The sequence below is a fragment of the Hordeum vulgare genome, chromosome 2H (assembly GCF_904849725.1).
Source record: "Hordeum vulgare subsp. vulgare chromosome 2H, MorexV3_pseudomolecules_assembly, whole genome shotgun sequence".
NCBI classification, from domain to species: Eukaryota; Viridiplantae; Streptophyta; class Magnoliopsida; order Poales; family Poaceae; genus Hordeum; species Hordeum vulgare.
In genome coordinates, this window is record NC_058519.1 from 46,906,641 (window position 1) to 46,915,236 (window position 8,596).

Here is an 8,596-nt window from a genome sequence, read left to right on the forward strand (position 1 = left end):
GTTTAGAACCTTTTGCTAGCCAAAACTTCGTACTAAGTAGAGATACTAGTTGGGCATCCAAATCCTTGAGCAAGTTTCTTCCATGAGAGTCCACCATACCTACCTATATATGGTATCTCACTGCCATTCCAAGTAAATTTGCATGTGCCACCTCTAAACATTCAAATAAACATTCGTTTCGTGTGCATGTACCGCTCATGGACCGACGGGGCTGTCATTATCTTCCATGCTAAGCGAGTTATTCTTAAGATGAGGGTTTATTCACTTGTCATTGCACGAGACAGGATGGTAAAAAGGATGCCTGGTCCTGCATAATACAAAAATAAATAAACAAGAACTCCCCTAGAAAGTTGATTGTTTGGATGGTACCCGTGGATACAACTAGCCATAGAATGTGTTTGAATGGTGGAGGGGGAGTAATATTTCAATTCTGTTTGGGAACCGCCAATAATGTGACTAGCATGGATTATTTTCAAAACTCTGTTGTGATGTTGACAAGAAAGGCACACCACCCAAAATTACATATTCATCTCTATTTTAAGACAATGATCTCTCGCACCTCTCCAAATCCCTGCTTCCTTTTGGGAAGGGACAATCTATTTACTTTCATGTTGAGTCAACTTTTTATTCCAACCTCAGTCTATTAGTTGGCAAGCACCATGTGGTGGAGAAATATACAAACATATATATCCAATCAAATATATTTGATCATGATTCATTATTGTTGACAATTATCTCGTACCCAAGCATTAAGCATAAGTAACACCGAATAATGCACCAAAAGTAGGATATAAATTTCATTGCATAACTATTTACTTTCGTGCTTGCACAGGAAACACAAACCTTAACATCAATATTCTTACTAAAGCACAATTACTCGTCAACATGATTCACATATCATATCGTCATATCTTAAAACCATTACTAAGAATCAAGTTTTATTTTGTCCAATGATCTGCATGAAAGTTTTTATTATATCCTCCTTGGATATCTATCACTTTGGGACTATTTTCATATGTTGCTTTTGATAAGCTCAAACAAATTTTAAGTGAAGAACATGAGCATAATTTTTCTTTCTCTCAAAATAATCTAAGTGAAGCAAGAGAGAATTTCTTAAAAAAAATTACTAACTCCCAAATAAATCTAAGTGAAGCATGAGAGCATTTCTTCAAAAATAACAAAGCACACCGTGCTCAAAAAGATATAAGTGAAGTATTATAGCAAATTTATGGCTCTAAAAATTTAAGTGAAGCATAGGAGCAAGCATAGAATAATTTTTGGTTGTCTCAAAAAGGTGTGTCCAGCAAGGATTCAAGACTTAAAACACAAAGCAAAATAAGCAAAGACTCATATCATACAAGACGCTCCAAGCAAAACTCATAATATGTTACGAGTAGAAATATAGTTTCAAGTAAAATACCGATGGTTGTTAGAAGAAAGAGGGGATGCCACTCGGGGGCATCCCAAGCTTAGTTGCTTGCTACTTCTTGAATATTATATTGGGGTGCCTCAGGCATCCCCAAGCTTAGCCTTTTGCTAATTCTTATTCCTTCATCCATCGTAGATCACCCAAAACTTGAAAACTTTAATCACACAAAACTCAACAAAACCTTCGTGAGATCCGTTAGTATAAGAAAGCAAAAACTCATGGAAGAAAACCATAGAATCGTCAAAACAAGCACACAACGCAAAGAAAATAGAATCTGTCAAAAACAGAACAGTGTGTAGAAATCTGACTACTTCGAATACTTCTGTAACTCCAAAAATTATGAAAAATTAGGAAGACGTGTATAATTTCTTTATAAATCTTATTCAAAAAGAATAAACTTAAAAGAACTCTTCTATCAAAAATTAAAAATAATTTCATGAGCGCAAAAGTTTCTGTTTTTCAGCAAGATCAAATGAACTTTCACCCAAATCATCCCAAAGGCCTTGCTTGGCACAAACACTAATTTAAACCACAAAACACATATAACGAGAGGTATAATTTTGTATTTTATTTAAAAAATCAATAAAACCAAAAAATTAAAAAGATACAAGTTGGGTTTCCTCCCAAAAAGCGTTATCATTTTACGCCCCTAGCTAGGCATAACGCGTACGATCTAAGTGTTGTCCTTGGTAATCTTTGCCACTTTAGTAAGGGTATTTTCAAATCCGGGAGGCTCTTTGCACTTCCCTAAATTTTCTGGAAAATAAACCATCTTGAGATCTAAAATATCCAACCGTTTATTGCAAAGGTTAATCAAAGTGTTCATACGATTGGTACTACCATTGAGATGTTTGAGAGGTTCATTATATTTTTGCAATTCAACCATATGTTTATGTAAATCACCAAGTTTGTCCAAAATTTTGACTCCCTCTGAAGTGAAAGAGAACCCTTTCTTTTGTGGTGGAACTCCCAAAATCCCTTCTAAAATTTCATAGGCAGCATTAACATCAAGCTCAATAAAATTCCCTTCCGCGGCAAAATCCAAGAGTTGTCTATGATGCAAAGCCAATCCTGCGTAAAAATTTAGAAGCAAAATATTTGCATCTCCCTTTAGATTGCAAACATGGTAAGACTCCATAAGCCTATACCAAGCATCTTTCAAATTTTCTCCTTGTATTTGTTTGAAGTATAGAACTTCAAAATCTGGTAACAAAGGAGGAGCGTTCAAACTAGCCATTGTGACGAGAAAACAAGAACATGAATAGATCTGACGAGAAAACGGCGAACGAAAAAGGGGCGAATAAAACAACAATTTTTGTGAAGTGGGGAGAGGAAAATGAGAGGCAAAAGGCAAATAATGTAAATTGCGAGGAGATGAGATTTGTGATTAGGAACCTGGTTGATGTTGAAGATCCTCCCGGCAACGGCGCCAGAAATTCCTTTTGATGTCTGCTAGAACTACGTCGGTATTTCCCCAAAGAGGAAGGGATGATGCAGTATAGCGACGGTACGTATTTACCTCAGTGATGAGATCAAGGTTATCGAACCAATAGGAGAACCTCCTCACACCACGTAAACAACACCTGCACACAAATAACAAATACTCGCAACCTGACGTGTTAAAGGGGTTATCAATCCCTTTCGGGTACGACGCCTGAAATTGGCATGTTGGCAGGGGACTATCTTGACTTGATCTTCCCCGGCAACGGTGCCAGAAATTCCCTTCGGGTACGGCACCTCAAGATAGGCAAATAACGTGAGGTAAAAGTGATAGATAGGATAAATAGATCGCGGAACAAATAAATTGCAGCAAGGTAATTTTGTATTTTTGGTTTAATAGATCTGAAAATAAAAGCAAAGGAAAATAGACCGCAAAGGAAAATATGATGAAAAGAGACCCGGGGGCCGTAGGTTTCACTAGTGGCTTCTCTCGAGAAAAATAGCAAATGGTGGGAAAACAATTACTGTTGGGCAATTGATAGAACTTCAAATAATCACAACGATATCCACGCAATGATCATTATATAGGCATCACGTCCAAGATTAGTAGACTGACTCCTGCCTGCATCTACTACTGTTACTCCACACATCGACCGCTATCCAGCATGCATCTAGTGTATTAAGTTCATGGAAAAGGAGTAATGCAATAAGAACGCTGACATGATGTAGACAAGATCTATTTATGTAGAAATAGACCCCATCTTGTTATCCTTAATAGCAACAATACATACATGTCATTTCCCTTTCTGTCACTGGGATCAAGCACTGTAAGATCGAACCCATCACAAAGCACCTCTTCCCATTGCAAGATAAATAGATCGAGTTGGCCAAACAAAAGCCAAATATCAGAGAAGAAATATGAGGCTATAATCAATCACGCATATAAGATATCAAAGAAGACTCAAATAACTTCCATGGATAAAAACATAGATCTGATCATAAACTCAAAGTTCATCGGATCCCAACAAACACACCACAAAAAGACTTACATCATATGGATCTCCAAGAGACCATTGTATTAATAATCAAGAGAGAGAGAGAGAGAGGAAGCCATCTAGCTGTTGGGGAACGTCGCAAGGGAAACAAAAAATTTCCTACGCGCACGAAGACCTATCATGGTGATGTCCATCTACGAAAGGGGATGAGTGATCTACGTACCCTTGTAGACCGTACAGCAGAAGCATTAGTGAACGCGGTTGATGTAGTGGAACGTCCTCACGTCCCTCGATCCGCCCCGCGAACAATCCCGCGATCAGTCCCACGATCTAGTACCGAACGGACGGCACCTCCGCGTTCAGCACACGTACAGCTCGACGATGATCTCGGCCTTCTTGATCCAGCAAGAGAGACGGAGAGGTAGAAGAGTTCTCCGGCAGCGTGACGGCGCTCCGGAGGTTGGTGATGACCTTGTCTCAGCACGGCTCCGCCCGAGCTCCACAGAAACGCGATCTAGAGGAAAAACCGTGGAGGTATGTGGTCGGGCTGCCGTGGAAAAGTCGTCTCAAATCAGCCCTAAAACCTCCGTATATATAGGTGGGAGAGAGGGGACCTTGCCTTGGGGCTCAAGGAGCCCCAAGGGGGTCGGCCGAGCCAAGGGGGGAAGGTCTCCCCCCCCCCCAAACCGAGTGGGACTTGGTTTGGTGGGTGGGAGTCCTTCCTTCCCTTCCCACCTCCTCCTTTTTTTTCTTTCTCTTTGATTTTTCTTCCAATGCGCATAGGGCCCTTTTGGGCTGTCCCACCAGCCCACTAAGGGCTGGTGCGCCACCCTCAAGGCCTATGGGCTTCCCCGGGGTGGGTTGCCCCCCCCCCCCCGGTGAACTCCCGGAACCCATTTGTCATTCCCGGTACATTCCCGGTAACTCTGAAAACCTTCCGGTAATCAAATGAGGTCATCCTATATATCAATCTTCGTTTCCGGACCATTCCGGAAACCCTCGTGACGTCCGTGATCTCATCCGGGACTCCAAACAACATTCGGTAACCAACCATATAACTCAAATACGCATAAAACAACGTCGAACCTTAAGTGTGCAGACCCTGCGGGTTCGAGAACTATGTAGACATGACCCGAGAGACTCCTCGGTCAATATCCAATAGCGGGACCTGGATGCCCATATTGGATCCCACATATTCTACGAAGATCTTATCGTTGAACCTCAGTGTCAAGGATTCATATAATCCCGTATGTCATTCCCTTTGTCCTTCGGTATGTTACTTGCCCGAGATTCGATCGTCAGTATCCGCATACCTATTTCAATCTCGTTTAACGGCAAGTATCTTTACTCGTTCCGTAATACAAGATCCCGTAACTTACACTAAGTCACATTGCTTGCAAGGCTTGTGTGTGATGTTGTATTACCGAGTGGGCCCCGAGATACCTCTCCGTCACACGGAGTGACAAATCCCAGTCTTGATCCATACTAACTCAACTAACACCTTCGGAGATACCTGTAGAGCATCTTTATAGTCACCCAGTTACGTTGCGACGTTTGATACACACAAAGTATTCCTCTGGTGTCAGTGAGTTATATGATCTCATGGTCATAGGAACAAATACTTGACACGTAGAAAACAGTAGCAACAAAATGACACGATCAACATGCTACGTCTATTAGTTTGGGTCTAGTCCATCACGTGATTCTCCTAATGACATGATCCAGTTATCAAGCAACAACACCTTGTTCATAATCAGAAGACACTGACTATCTTTGATCAACTGGCTAGCCAAGTAGAGGCTTGCTAGGGACAGTGTTTTGTCTATGTATCCACACATGTAAATGAGTCTTCATTCAATACAATTATAGCATGGATAATAAACGATTATCTTGATACAGGAATTATAATAATAACTATATTTATTATTGCCTCTAGGGCATAATTCCAACACTAGCTACTAACTACGGACCCGTAGGTCTACAAAGAACTACTCACGCATCATAGGAGTGGCACCAATGGACATGATGAACCCCTCCGTGATGGTGTCTAGATTGGATCTAGTGTTTCTGGACTCTGCGGTAGCTGGAATTGATTTTCGTCCCCCTTCTTAGGGTTTCTAGAATATTGGGGTATTTATAGAGCAAAGGGGTAGTATGGGAGGCCAACGGGGAGGGCACAACCCACCGGGGCACGCCTGGGCCCCCAGGCGTGCCCTGGTGGGTTGTGCTCCCATCGAAGCTCCCCTTAGGTGCATTCCTGGCCCACTGGATGTCTTCTGGCCCAAAAAAATCCACAAAAAGTTTCGCTGCATTTGAATTCCATTTGGTATTGATTTCATGCGATGTAAAAAACATGCAGAAAACAGCAACTGGCACTGGGCACTATGTCAATAGGTTAGTACCAAAAAATGATATAAAATGACTATAAAATGATTGTAAAACATCCAAGAATGATAATATAACAGCATGGAACAATCAAAAGTTATAGATACGTTGGAGACATATCAGCCACAACCTAAGATAAAACGTTATGATAAAAGAGAATTTGTTGCTAGAAAGAGAGCCATGTGTTCAAAAACTCATGCCTTATCCACCTAAACCAACTAAGAAAAAAGATGATGAAGAATTTGAATGCTTTGCTGAAATGCTTAGGCCAGTCTTTTTGCGTACTCGTTTAACTCATCTTTTAAAGATGGCCCCTTATGCTAAGTATATGAAAGACATCATCACTAATAAAGTAAAATACCTGAAGCTGAAATCTCCACCATTCTTGCTAACTATTCTTTTAAGGATGGAGTACCTAAAAAACTAGTAGATCCAGGAATACCAACTATATTGTGTTCCATCAAACGAAACTATGTGAAAACTGCTTTATGTGATCTAGGAGCCAGTGTTAGTGTTATGCCTTTCTCTTTATATAAAAGACTTGACTTCAATAAACTCACACCTACTCAAATTTCGTTGCAAATGGATGACAAATAAACTGTCATATTTATCGGTATTTATGAAGATGTACCCGTTGTTGTTGCAAATGTTGCTATCTTGACAGACTTTGTTATACCTGATATGCCCGAGGACGACAACATGTCGATTATCCTTGGTAGACCTTTCTTAAATATTGTAGGGTCTGTTATTGATTGCAATAAAAGCAAAGTCACTTTTCATGTCAATGGTAAAGAACACACGGTGCATTTTCTAAGGAAACAATTCCAAGTGAATGGTGTTAGTGTTATTGAAAAATCTCCGACTATCACCAATGGAAGTTTTCAACTACCTCTACCAACTGCCAAAAATAAATATGAAATACTTATTGTTGGGGATATGCACATCCCCGTTGAGGTAACTTAGTGTTTTACGAAAATTATTTGCGTTCATGCTAATTGGAAGTCGTTGTTAATAAGGCTTGATCAACCTTGTTAATGAATCATTTATAAGAGGCATCAGGTCGATGAATTCAGTAGGCATAACTTTCTGTACCCACTTTATTTTTCCTGTTATTTTTAGTTAAATACAATAAATGCCATGATTACCCTGTTTTCTGAAATTTCCGTGCAATAATAAAGTGTCTAAAAATAGAAGTTCTTCAAATGACTTGAAATTTTTACATGATTTATTTCTGAATATTTGAGAATATCAGGCACTGAAAACATCACAGGGGGGTTGTCCGAGGTGTCCACTAGACACGAGGGCGCGCCACCCTTACCACGCGCCCTGGTGGGTAGTGGGCCCTTCGGGGGTCCCCTCACTTATCCCTTCAGCTCACTTCATCCCTTACCTCCAGGAAAAAATCCATGTACCTCTCTCTCCCGTGTTCTTGCTCTCAAACCCGCAGATTTCGATCTCTTTGCTCTGTTTCTGAAACTGTTTTGGGGGATTGCTCCTTGGTATGTAACTCCCCCACTCCTCCAATTAGTTTTTGCTTTAGTGATTTATCTTAGAGGTAATTAGCTACTCTAGGTGCTATTGTTTATGAGCTTGCATGTTTAATTCTTGAAGTTCCAAGTAGTTTGAATGCTTGTTTTAAGCTCTAGGCATCCTTATGAGTAGTTGCTATCATTCTTGTTAAGTTTTATTAACTTTATGTTGTGACCCCAAAAAATTCAAAAATTTGTACGTAGGAATAATGAGTTGGTTCAAGAGGAGTTGTTCGAGGAGGAAGTCCTCGGAGGCATCATCGAGTGAGGCTCCGATACGATGGTCTTATGTTGAGCCAAGTGAAATCTCAATGCGAGAAGCTCACACCAAATCGTGCCTTTGTCCAATTCATGACTTCATGTTGGGTGCACGCATTAAGGAAGGGTTTGAGCAATACATGCATAATACCGAGATCACACCCTTCATCACACATAAGTGTGCACAACATTATCATCTTACTGAAACTTTCACTAAGGGGTTTAAATTTTATCCTCGATAATTTAGAGTCTCCTTTAACCTTTATGATAATGCATTCACCATGTCTCTAGACGATTTATCTGATGCATGTAAAATTCCATGTTGGGGTTCGCTAGACGAACCACAAAAATATGAATATGAGGCATTTTAACTAGTCTTTGCTTTGGTGAAGATAGGGTGTAGCTCAAGGTAGAATAAACGGCATACATTCTCCTCCAATTCGTTACCTTGCACTCTTTAATGGAAAATGCATAGTGGGCAAGCAGGATTGTTGTACCTTGTGTGCCCAAGACTTGAGTCTCCTACATAATGTGTTAACTAGAATTAAATGCTATAATCT